Source organism: Rhipicephalus sanguineus, chromosome 5 (assembly GCF_013339695.2).
Source record: "Rhipicephalus sanguineus isolate Rsan-2018 chromosome 5, BIME_Rsan_1.4, whole genome shotgun sequence".
Lineage (NCBI taxonomy): Eukaryota > Metazoa > Arthropoda > Arachnida > Ixodida > Ixodidae > Rhipicephalus > Rhipicephalus sanguineus.
Window position 1 is genome coordinate 70,685,228 of NC_051180.1, and position 13,145 is coordinate 70,698,372.

Here is a 13,145-nt window from a genome sequence, read left to right on the forward strand (position 1 = left end):
CGTCAAAAAATATGCATGTTCTCGCATATAAATAGCTGCAGCGACAGCTCGACAAAAGCTCGGCTCTTAGCTGGTTTATTCTTTATGCGGCAGATACAGCCCGACAACAATTGAAAGAAAGAAATAAGAGACGGGAAAGAACACTGATTTCAACATTTGATGTTAGGTGAGTTAAGAGTCAGCCTGCTGTTCTGTCTGCAATTTTCTTCTAATTATTATATCGCAGTAGGCGATAAGCCGTAGCTGTACAGTTATTCCAACCCTTAAAGATAAAAGAGGAAAAATAGGGCAGAATCATTAATAGCTATACGATGGGACGAATGTAAAACAACTGTAATTCATTTTCGTGTGACGTAATTGTTTACTTCCGATTAAATGCAAACGCAGGTTCAGATCATACTATACACCTTTCAAACAGCGGTGGCATTAATATGATATTCCAGAGAGTCCAAATGCAGATTAAATTAACCCCTTTAATACAGACACCCCCACATCACCGTATGTGCTAGAGGCATGTGGTTGTACAAATGGTGAGCCTAGAGAGCGTACAGCAAGATATACACTATGCTAAAATACAAGTTTACGTACAAATTAAGGCCCATATTTCAACATAACTTTTTGTCTTCGTATGAGCAGATGTCAAGTGATAAGATGTTGACATAACATTAGAGAAGGCGACTTGCAAAAAGCGTACACCACTTGTGATTGAAAAGCTTCTAGAATTCTTTCCCAGAAAAGCGAAGCCTTGATGTCGACATCTTCGCGCTAACGTTGTGGAAAAAACAGCGATTGATTGAGTCTTAGTTTTTATCGCTGCTGCTCTTGTGTAGCCTGAAAAAAAAATGGCCGCGTATCTGCGTGCTACGCTGCAAATGTCGTCTAAAGACGATAGAAGAGGTGCTGCGTGAGATATAGACGCGATCTGGCAATACGTCGGGAAACATGAGTGCTGTGTTGCGGGCTGGTAGCCCCGGCGCAGCGGCAGGCGAAGACCGGCGGTAACCAACGCGACCGGTGGGGACGCCGGCCAGCCCGAACACGCTGTTTGGCGCGATGCGCCGAAGGAGAAGAAACGTCTGCACTCAACGAGTACTCTCCACAAACTCTCTTATTTACACATCGCTTGGGCAAAACAGGCACGCCAGAGCGGCGCCCCCTGTCATTCGTACAATGCAAGACTGAACCGAAAGCGAAACACAACATGGAGTTGTGCAGAGGGCACGGAGGAAGACAAGCTTCAGCGCAGTCGCATTTTCAGCGCAGCTTAAGAAACTAGGGTCTTTAAAATTGCGTATCTATGTATTTTCTATTAAAGGAACACACCGCCTAATACCTACCTAATGATGTTGCGCTTCATATATGCGTAATATTTACTTTTTGATCGACAACGTTCACAAGTATGAACAGCCGTACCAGTTCAAGATGGGTGGACGGTAAGCAAGTGGTTCAACTTTGGCGCGGTGGCTGAATCGGGTGACGTGCCGACAAACAGAAAGCCAGACCAAAATTTCTGCGTTTAAGTTCCCCAAGAAACACTACCGTCTTTTAAAAAAGTTGGACCAGAATATTGGTTCGCAGTATGTGTATATAAATAAATAAATATAATAAAAATAAAAAAAGATGAAACCTCGCCACATTCAACAATATATAGAGGCAGAGTGTGTAGCATTCGTAAACGTAGATTATTTTCTTTTAATACTGATTATATTCCAGCACAGTATATAAGCGCAACGCCTCCTGTAAGCATCTACGTCATTTGTAATATAAAGACAACGAAAACTACATGCATGGTTTAAAAAATTGGCCGCGTATCTGCGTGCTTCGCTGAAAATGTCGTCTAAAGACGATAGAAGAGGCGCTGCCTGAGATATGAACGCCATCTGGCAATACGTCGGGAAACGTGAATGCTGTGTTGCGGGCTGGTAGTCCCGGCCACGGTCCCGGCGCAGCAGCAGGCGAAGACCGGCGTTGACCAACGCGACCGGCGGGGACGCCAGCCAGCCCGAACACGCGGTTTGGCGCGAAGCGCCGAAGCAGAAGAAACGTCCGCACTCAACGAGTACTCTCCACGCACACTTTTATATTCACGTCGCCTGGGTAAAGCAGGAATGCCAGAGCGGCGCCCCATGGCATTCGTACAGTGCAATACTGAACCGAAACCGAAACACAACAATGAGCTCGTGCAGAGGGCACGGAGGAAGCCAAGTTTCGGCGCAGTCGCATTTTCAGCGCAGCTTAAGAAACTAGGGTCTCTAGAATTACGTATCTATGTATTTTCTATTAAAGGAACACACCACCTAATACTTACCTAGTGATGTTGCGCCTGAGATATGCGTAATGCTTGCTTTTTGATCAACAATATACACAAGTATGAACCTAGTCAGCCGTTCACGATGGCTGGCCCTTGGGCAAGTGGTTCAACTTTGGCCGAGTGGCTGAATCGAGGGACGTGCCGACAAACAGAAAGACAGAAAGACAGACCAAAATTTCTGCGTTTAAGCATGGTTTAAGTTCCCCAAGAAAGACTATCGTCTTTCAAAAAAAGGAAAATAAATCATGAACATACCGGAACAAAACGCCCGGATATATCCTATTCAAAAGGGCGCCTTTCGAAGGTAGGGAGTGCCTGCACAATACCAGACATTTCAAAATGAACGGGTCCGATTGCTCCTTTTGATGATCCCTTAATATGAAGTGCTTCTAAAACTCCATCTCTCGACAAGTAGTTTCCGTTTGGGCCTTTGGCATAACTCTGAATGAGCGAATGAAGTAATGAAGTGCACGAGACGTTTGAGGGAGATCTACTAAATGAACAAATCAAGCACTTGGTTACTCGTGTCATTATTGTGTGTTAAGGCCTATAGAATGCATGAATGCAAATGTGAGCCTATGAACCACAATTGGAAATAAATCACAGCATATCCACGGAGTGAATGATGATGAGTGGGCGAAGCTGCGGAGGTTCATCGGTAAACCGTGAATTTTCCGTGAATTCTGCCCAGTACATCATCACCGACGTGAGATCGGGCGCGTTTATACTAAAGGTTCGATGAGTTATGACGACTTGCAGCTCACTTTAATTTTACATGTACGCCGTGAATTTTCATTGTTTAGAAAACCATTGCTTTAGAAAACATCTGGCGTCTTTCGTTAAGCAGCTGGCGTCTTTTCGTTTTGCTTTAGAAACATCTGGCGTTCTTTCGTTTTGCTTTTAGAAAACATCTGGCGTCTTTCGTTGGTTTATTTCATCAATCAACGGCGCTTTGAACAAAATTTTTATTGTTTAATCACGCACAGGAGAAATCTCACCAGGCACTACCTTGGAGGTGAACAATGGCTGCTAATGGGAATGAGAGACAGAAGAAGTCGGCTTTTAGCTAACACTTACATTTCTACTTCTACTAACGTTTCCTACTGGAACATACCAATGGCTGCTAATGGGGAATGAGAGACAGAAGAATTCGGCTTTTAGTTAACGCCCACGCTGCGAATTTTTTATTGTTCAACAACGCACAGAAAAAATCTCCCACCGGCACCACCTTGGAGGTCAAGATCTGGTACTAGCGTTACGACTGGTTACGCACTACGACTACGACAACTACGAGGGACGAACGGGTGCCACCTTAAGGAGCTTCGTCCCTAAAACAGTTGAAGGATGCTTGAGCTTCGCATGAATAGTGCAACGCGATAGTGTAATCGGGCGCCGTTCGCATCGCCTTCTCACTGGGTATATCCTCGCTTCGCTTGTCGGTGGACACCTCAACCGTGCCGCAAGAAAAGTAGCGTCTGTTCGCGTAACATTAGCCATTTTAAATTATCCCACAATACCTACTGCAAGTACAGTTGCGAAGTTCACCCTGCGCCATCATTCTTCCTTTTGCGAATCTGCGAAGCACCCACTATGCGTCCGTAAGGCAACACGCGAACCTACGCAGCTGCTTACTTTGTTGATGCTCTTGCAGATGATGATCAATAAATAGGTGTGAGCGCTTTGTAATGTGTGGGGCTTTAAACACCTCACGCGTTGTGCAAATTCACACGTCTTGACACCAGGCGTGATTCTACGCACGCAACATTACATGCTTTAAGGAGAATTCTCGCATTAAGTGACATTCGTACAGGTTTTTTAGATGCGAAGTATCTTATGGCGGAGTTCAATCCGGTGGTGGTGGTGGTGGTGTGCGGCGTGACCACCCTTACTGCGCATGCGCATACCCTCTCCACTCACCCTCTCCCTCCCCGCTACCCCTCTCCCCCTTCCCTCTCCTCTTTCCCTCTTTCCACTCTTCCTCTGAAACGCGGGCTAGACATGCCGAAAGTCTCTCCTGCGCAACGCCGCGATGAGCACCAGCGCATGCGCGCCCCCTCCCCCTCTCTCCTCTCCTACGCTGCCCCCTCTCGCACGCCTGCCGAGTGCGTTCCCCGCTCGCCCTGTGAGAATTAACGGCCAGGAAAGGGAAGACAAGACGCGCGTAGCGTTCCTCTTCGCGTTCCACGACGCGAGGTCGGTAGCATGCCCAAAGAACGCCAACGGAACGCGATCGTGCAAGTGCTCCGGCTTCGCATCGCCTCATGGTCCCCTTTAGCGGGAAATGGTGTACTTTTTTTTTCGGAATCATTTCCAAGCAATGGTGTGGCTCTGTGGCAGAACACCTGCTTGCCGCGCGGAACGCCCGAGTTCGGTTCCCACTCGATTCGAAGTTATTATTTTATTTATTTGCATCTATCTCGAATTTTTGCTCACGGACAACGCAGATTTCTTTCACTCACAGCCAACGACGCCGACGCCGATGTTTCTGCTGAACGAAATCTTTAACCCTGTCGCGTTAATAGCATAGTGAACAAGGTCTTGCAAGGTTGTTCTATTGCTGAGATAATGGAATACTATGTTGTTCAGCCATGAATTTTCGGTGACCCTTGTGGACCGCTGAAATAAATGAGGGACCCCTTGCAGTGAGAGAAAGAAAGATGGGGAGGAGGACACAACACAGCATGCTGCGTGAAGTACGCAGCTTTCATTTTAATGGGTCTCCGCGGACCCCCTTTCCGCGGAACTCCATTTGGAACCCCATTTGAGGACCACTGATGTAATAAGTCTCCTCATCAATTACCAAGTGAAAACGTGATCACTAAATGTTGCTACATAGCGTGACACAGATACGTAACAACACAATCACTCAGTACCTGCACTCAAGGCTTTGTATCACGAGCTCGGAAAAGGTAAGCAAGTACACCGTGCTTCTAGTACTTCACACCTTTAGGCGAAGCACTACGAGTGATGAGCAAACTAAGCGCTGGTATGTTTCGCATGCGAGCGTGTACAATAACGCACAAAAGATAAAAACTGCACACCGTTTCCACAGCCCACAGAAGGTGTTGCTATTTTAGCTGACAGCACCGGACTCGTCACTCTGAAGGTAATATTAATAAACATTAATAAACGCCTTGTACACAAAGCCATTTTATTCTTCATTGGTATATGTGAGCGAATGGTTGAACACCGGTATGATGGAACGTACGAAGTATTTATATACATAGATTTTGTGGTTGTTTTTTTAAAGAATACCTCGCACTTGGCAGTTCAGCATTGCTTCATAGGTCGCCGTTAATAAATTACAGATAAGTAGCTGCGCAAACGACACGAAAAAACGCCAGGGCTGCGCGGGAAGCGCCGCACAGTCACTACGCAAGCTGGAAGAGCGGCATTTCTAGAACCCATTATAAACTCTCTTGGGGCTACTAATACAAGCGCACTATCAACGTACCCACTACGCCACAAATCAATTATTGTGAAGTTGGGAAGCACCCACTACGCCATTATTCGTCATTCTGCGGAGAAGTGAGGTACCATCTGTAAGGCATCGTGTGCACTTTGTTGATGCGACGGCTGATGACCATGAAGAAATATGCCTGAGCCCTTTGTAATGGAACGGAAGTTTTAAGTAACTCACTAGTTACCTAATTCGCATTGTGTGACGCCCGGTAGTTATTTCACTCTCCGACCACGCTTTATAAGATACGTTAACGTGAGAAAGGGACAGAGAGAGAGGGATAGAACTTTATTGAGACCTTGAGCAAATGGATCATGGGAGCCTTATGGGCTTCCTTGGCAACCAGTAGAAGTGCACTTGCGACGAACCCACTACACTATGAATCATCATAATTTTTGTGAAATAAGGAAGCAGCCACTATGCCATTTTTCATCGCTGAACATTTGTAAGGCATGTGTGCACTTTGTTGATGCTGTGGCTGATGACGATGAAGAATTATGGCAGAGCCCTTTGTAATGGGTTGGAAGCATTCAACAACCGACTCGTTGCGCACTTCGCATTGTGTTACGCCTGGTTACAAAATTCGCGTTGTGTGACGCATTGTTATTTTACTCTTCTACCACGTTACATTATATATGTTACTGTGGCTCCTTCCCGACATGAAGCCTGTATAGGATCTTTTTGCAAAGCAGTTTCAAGCACCGGCATGGCTCTGAGGTAGAATAAAGGGTTCCCTCGCAGAGGGCGCAGGTTCGAACCCCGTTCCATCCTGCATCTTATTTCGTTTTTTTTTTTTCCTATTTCGCGCGATAGCTGCTACGGACACCGGCGGCGGCGGACAACTACAGCTCCAAAAGCGGCCCTTGTTGTGATCTCATAACAGCTTTCGCTGTAAAAGCGGCCGACGTCACGCTTGTCTGCGGAACAACGGGGGATCTCCCATTCGTATAATGAAGCTTCGTGTTGCGTGCTTTGGTAAGACAGGATGTGGTGCGTTGCTTCAAATTGGATCTGCGGTGCAGCTTAGCGGTGAGCGTGATCCAGAGAGGCAACCGCGGAGTTGGGGAACGAAACATGCACGAAAGCAACAACACAAGAAAATGCTTGTGACCCATGTATGCACATATTCTTAGAACTAAAACGAGAAGGGAAAACTGAATGAGCCGCATTACATTTGTTCACGCACGTCTGCTAACATAGGTAGCGCCATATTGCGTTTAGGCTTTGTTCAGGGGCCCGGCCAGAAACTTTTTTGGGGGGCGGGGGAGGAAGGGTGTGGTTTAATCGCCCTTTATGTGTTTTCATGCGTGTGTTTGTATTTGTGAAGATTTCAGAAAGGGGGGGGGGTGGTTTCACCCTTAGTACCCCACCCCCATCGCAGACAGACAGACAGACAGACAGACAGACAGACAGACAGACAGACAGACAGACAGACAGACAGACAGACAGACAGACAGACAGACAGACAGACAGACAGACAGACAGACCGAAATTCGAAAAAAAAACCTGCGCACTTAGAGGGGGCCGTTAAAGAAGCCCAAGTGGTCAAAGTTAATTCGGGGTCTGTCAATACGGTGTCTCATTGTAATAATATCGTGGTTATGGCACGCGAAACCCTAGCATTAAAACAACTGTCAGAATGCGAAACCTGGATACGTTATGCCACCCACAAATCTTTGCTCACAAGTCAGGCCAAATTCAATCATAGCATATTAACCCAATGTTGTGTAAACTGTATCTATCCTCTCGGCATTCGGTGCCATAAAAGTTTTTTTTGGTGTTACGAACGAGACAGGCTTCGGCGGAAAGTGTAAGCGAGCGAACAGGTGTAGACCACTGATAAATTGAGCTTGATGACAACGTTTCGACAAACAAACTAGAAGCGTGGCGGTGGTGATGATGAAAACGATAATATGACTGGCGGAGTTTCACACCTGGGAAAAGAAACGATGATGCAAGAAGCACCCCTACTGGTTTTCTTTTTATTTTTTATTTTTTTTTTTGCGGAGTTAATAAGCGCGAAAGACGAAGACAGAAGAAACACGCACACACAGGGACTTTGAAAGATGTTGCGCCAACTTACACAAACTATAGCACTCCTAAACCAAACTTTTATTCCTTTGCGAAACTCTCTCTCTTTCTCTGTCGCTCTATTATGTTTCAGTGTCTGTTGCACACTCGTGCATGGTGTATGGCAAAACGGAGAAGGCTCGATTCCTTAATTCTTTCTTGGGATTTCCGCTCCATACGGAGCCTACCTTACCATTCATCAAGCGGTATCAAACAAACAGCAACATGACATAAATTTCGAGCGATGTGACGATGCGCATGAAAAATTTATAGCATCTTGAAAAAGAGACAGAAAGAAAGACAGCAGGACGAACGAAGAACACACGGTGCGTGCTGATTTTACGCGGGATGGTAGAGGAGGCACCGGAAAATGCGCGACAGGCCGGAATAACAGATATCTTCCCTCGGGATCCTTGTTTTTTTTTCCTCTCCCCTCGGTTGCAGCGGCGGGTATATTTTCTCTGCGTGCTTGGCGTGTCGCCTAGGCAGCGCAATCTGCTGTGCGGTGCCTGTGGATACGATGCCGGAAGAATGCGGGACAGCCATTAATATTGCCGATGCAAACGCCGTCCCCACCGGCGGCAGCACGAAAGTTATTCCGCGAACGCAACGATGCGAATGCAAAGACGACTGACAAACACCAGAAACGAAGAGAGGCTGTAAATGGCATTGCTACGAGAAAAAAGAAAGTGGAACCGCAAAGATGGTCTCGTGCATACAGCGACAGATAAGGAAAAGGCTGCAACGATATTCCATGTCCTCTAACACGCATGACATAAAAAAATGTTTCTTTTTTGTTCCAGTTGTTTTGCAATGCATTTGTAGGGAGTATGGGAGGGAAGCAATTGAATTAAGATGTTACGCGTTATATATAAAGGCCACCAGAAAATTCATGGCCGCCATTTAGAACTCCAGAACTGCTGGGAGGCTGAATGAAAGTGACGCCGCAATAGAGTATGTGGGATGGTTAACATGTTTTTTTTTTTTACTGTAAGCGAGCTGGAATGAAAACAAAAGGAATAAATGCATACCCAACACATATTTCTGAGCCTGAAGCGTACCTTATGAGAGGGGATTAATTAAATGCTATGACATTTCATCAATATGCTGTGTTTGTCCTGTGCATGCCCTATCTCTTGTCTATGACACACATCTCCGAGACGACAGGTACGTGCCCAATCTCCGTCCGTCGCCTCGTCCCTAACGATGGTATTCTCCATATAACTATCCGTATATCTAATTATGAAGCACACAACTGATTGTTCCGTCAAGCGTACGACTATGAATTCCGAAGATGCACACCCCAATAACTGAGTGTCCAGAAAGTACTGCTGCATCCTTAGATTTTTATGCACGTGCCTTATTTTTATCGCGACGCTGACCTTGCCTTTAAGACATATTGATTCGTGTGTATGTTTATAGAATACGTGTGCTGCAAGGGCAGCGTTGTGCGTGTACTTCAACGCGAACGAAGGGCTTTACATCGTGTATTTATGCTTCAGGTACGCCGGAGTTCACATGTGAACTTCAATACAACCAACACAGTGGTGTCGTGAATCTTGGGTCCGACAGGTTTTGCTCTTCTGTACTCTTCACTTGATTGTAGCACACATTCACGTACGCCCGTATATATAGAGCTCTTAGTTCAATAAGTTTCATATTTTGTAGGGTTACCATTTTGTTGTAAACAAATGAAACGACAACACGTTGCCATTTTTGTAGCATACAATAAAATGTGATGATTTAGTAAAAATCTCCATTCACTTGGTTTCTCAAAGCAGTGAACTTATTCATTGGAAAACAACTCGTTTAAATTTTCAAGCAAAAAGCAATACCGAGCATTGCCTCGGTAAATTTGGAAGGCATATGAAGGCGATGTGATGTGTTGATGGCTCGATTGGCTTACGAGCACTTCATTAGAATGTTGAAGCAGGCATAACTGTGTGTTTTGATCATTTTTGCCGCGACTTATTAACACATTTTTGTGAGCTCCCTCAGGGAGCATGTCTGTATAAAACCTCTTTCTCTATTACAGATGTAAGGCGGACGTGCTGTGGTTATCTCTACCCACACCACAACGGCATTACATCAGAGAACAATAAGGAACACTAAATGTGAGAAAAAGAAGCTTCTCGTGCCTTTTTATTTCGTAAATATTAGTGACTTACTACAAACTGATATAAACATGATGTGATATAGAATAAACCGTCAGCAAGAAAAGTAAATTTCCAAGTATATGTAGACCTAACTTTATTTTCGCCTCCGGCGTTTCTTAGCGTCATGTTAAGTTTAGCATGCGTGTTACAAAAGACCAGGCGTTACAGAGACACCTAAATATCGAGCAGCTAACTACATGTATAGCGTGCACAGTGAGATAGCGGCTGCCGCTTGCCCCCATCATGCTGCTTCAATGTGTTCTGGTTAGGATTTGTTCTGGCCTATTATTTCCTTTTTAACAGAAGTCACAAAATTCAGCTACGTTCTTTAATTCCGATCGTGTACACAACAAAGAGTTAATTCTGTGTCGCACAGCACCACCTGACTTCGCCGAACGCGCTCTTTTAAGCCCGGCGTCGAACGCGATCATATCGCAGAGCACCGTCAACCTGCGTTCTCTAGTATAGCAGCATCGTTTCTTGGAGAACACGACGCCATTGTATGACTTTAAGCAAGATGACACGGTGGAAGGCGGGTGGAAGCGTAAAGTATGTAATTTCACGCCCTCGGAGTTGATGACGGAGAATCTCTTGGCCCATTAGGTGGTGTTCCAGGGAGCCTGCCTTATAGAGCTCGGTTGTGCCATCTTCAGGCGAAAGAAATAGAGAATGGTGGTATACGATGCGCGCGCCATTTCTTGGCGTGTCTAACGTGTGTATGATAGGCTCGAATATATGGTGATTACAATCAAATTACGATGAAGGATTCGTGAAGCCAAGGAAAACATAAGGTAAATCGATCCCTGTAAAAAATATTTGCCCAATACCGACAGGGACGAAGAACAGGTAAACGCAGGGCAGGTGTTTTAGCACAACCTGAATGTTTATAGCATCGTCGGTCTTCGATTACGGTAAAAGATGCAAAAAATTACTTAAAGCCTGCGCATGCGTTTTCACGTGGAAAGGCGATAGAAAAACCTGCACCTATTCTTCTCGTTCATGGCGAAAGTTTGCAGGCTTGGAACGGTGCATAGATCGCTAGCACGTCACGCGAGTTACTCCGCAAGCTGGAGGAACTTATATTTGTTTCTCTGCGAGCTTACCAACGAAAATGTACACAAAAAATAAAATTTATTGTACCAGTAAAAATAAACTAGCAACGTGAATTGGAAAAGCAGAGGCACCTGACACCGAAGCCAGTCGAACGCATGATTATCGACCTACTCCTTACGTCACTGTGCCTTAGAAAGTTAACGCGAGCCTTTAGCCCGAGTGATTCAATCTTTTATCCTTTACTACAAAGTTCTGGGCCCGCTAAGGAGAAGGATTAGGCAATCTCCCCCGGCAGGAGACTTCCAGTCAGTGTTACGCAACGCTACGAGGGTATAGTTAACCTAGGAAAAAATTACGGCTGTAAGTGTAACCAAGCGTATAACGAAACACGAAAAGACAAAGCGCGAAGGAATACAAGTACGTGCCTGCTTTGTTTTGCCTGTCTTGGTGGAGCCGAGTCTCACTGATCCCTCGGCTCCGAAGGCTCAGCTCGATGGTGAGAGGATTTCACGGTTCTTCTCGAAATGCGCGGGCTAATCCCTTGCAAGACTCTGAGAAGAGCCCGCCCAGACTCGTCGAAGCTTGTGCTCAGTCTCCCGAGAATAATTAGAAGCCTCGTTCGTTAGCTTCCAAAATCAGGCCTCCGCTGCGAGAGATTAACCCCGCCGAAGGTAAAGACATTAGAACGGAGTTCGAGCAAGACACTTTGATGCCGAGCTGTCCCCGTGACTTAATTTCCTTACGCCCGTTCCAATCCTACTGACATAACGTTAGTAGAATTTGGAGATTGCATATATCATATTTATTGTGTTATAGCTATGCTGTTAACCAGGAAATGCCGCACACCGCCCGGCACACCCTCTGAAGCGCAAATTGGCGGCTCGATCATCACATACCTAGCTCACCACAAACTGAGTGCAGGGTATTTCTTGAGGCAGCTACCGTTTCCTGTTTGAGCTTATGGTTGCTTTTACTAGCTTTTTCAGTGACAACAGCAATTAGAGTTTTTCTTGCCATGTCACCTGTCCTGTCCGACATTAGAGGGTGGCCAAGATAATATTTGTTTTTCTACAACTCAACTCATTGATGAAAAATCCTGGGAACACGGGATGTCGCTGCTGCTGACGTTTCGACAAGCGGAATTTAAAGCTGAAAGTGTTGCAGCCTTGAAGAAAATCCTTGTTCCAAGGATTTTTTCATCGCTTCATGGTTCCATCTTCCCCTGAAGTTTTCCTTATTTAGAACTCAGACGGATCTAAAGACCGAAATCAGCGGCCGGACCTCAAACACATTATCTGGGCTTGCCCCAACATCGTGAAGGGGCCAAACAACGCATACATGAACGCGGAGCAGTGTGAGGCAGCGCTGCTTAGCTCAGACAGCAAAGACCAACCACAAGCCGAAGACGCCGCTAGTATCCAAGGACTACCAGCCGCCATTTAAGGGATGGGATACAAACTCCTCTGGCGCTTCCCAGTTTCAATATTACTCGTTTCATCATCTACGTAGTGTCAATAGTCATTCAATCGCTCTGTCTAATGTAGTACTTTTCCTTCAGTAGTAAGTGTAGCACCGCCTGCGCCTACTACATTACTGTTAAAAAGACTGAGCGTGTAAACACGGACACAAGAGATAAAATATTTATTTTTCTATAACTGTACTAGTGAGGAAAAAATTAGCGTAGCTTGCACTGGAGGTGCAATGCTAAAGAGGCAGCGGAGCTGATGGCCACATACGAAGTCCTGGCTTTTTGCTGTTTTACTAAGTTTTGCAAATATTCTCTGTCTTCTTCCTCTATTTCTTTCTTCTCTGTTCTTTCTGTCTCTTTTCTCAGTTTCTTTCTATACATTATTTCTCTATATTTCTATATCTTTCTCTTTCTTGCTTTTTCCTTCTTGCTTCCTCCTCCTTTCTTTCAGATGCGAAGCAGCTCTTTGGCTAGTCTGTGTAACGCTGTCCCTCCGTGCGTCCGTACGAACGCGCCGCAACGCGCTCCTCTCGCCGCAGGTGTTGGAGCGGTGCTAAGTAGGTCACGCCGCAGCGCTCCCCTCAGAGTGCGCGCTGACGTCACTCTCTTCCCTCGCCTACCGCGCGC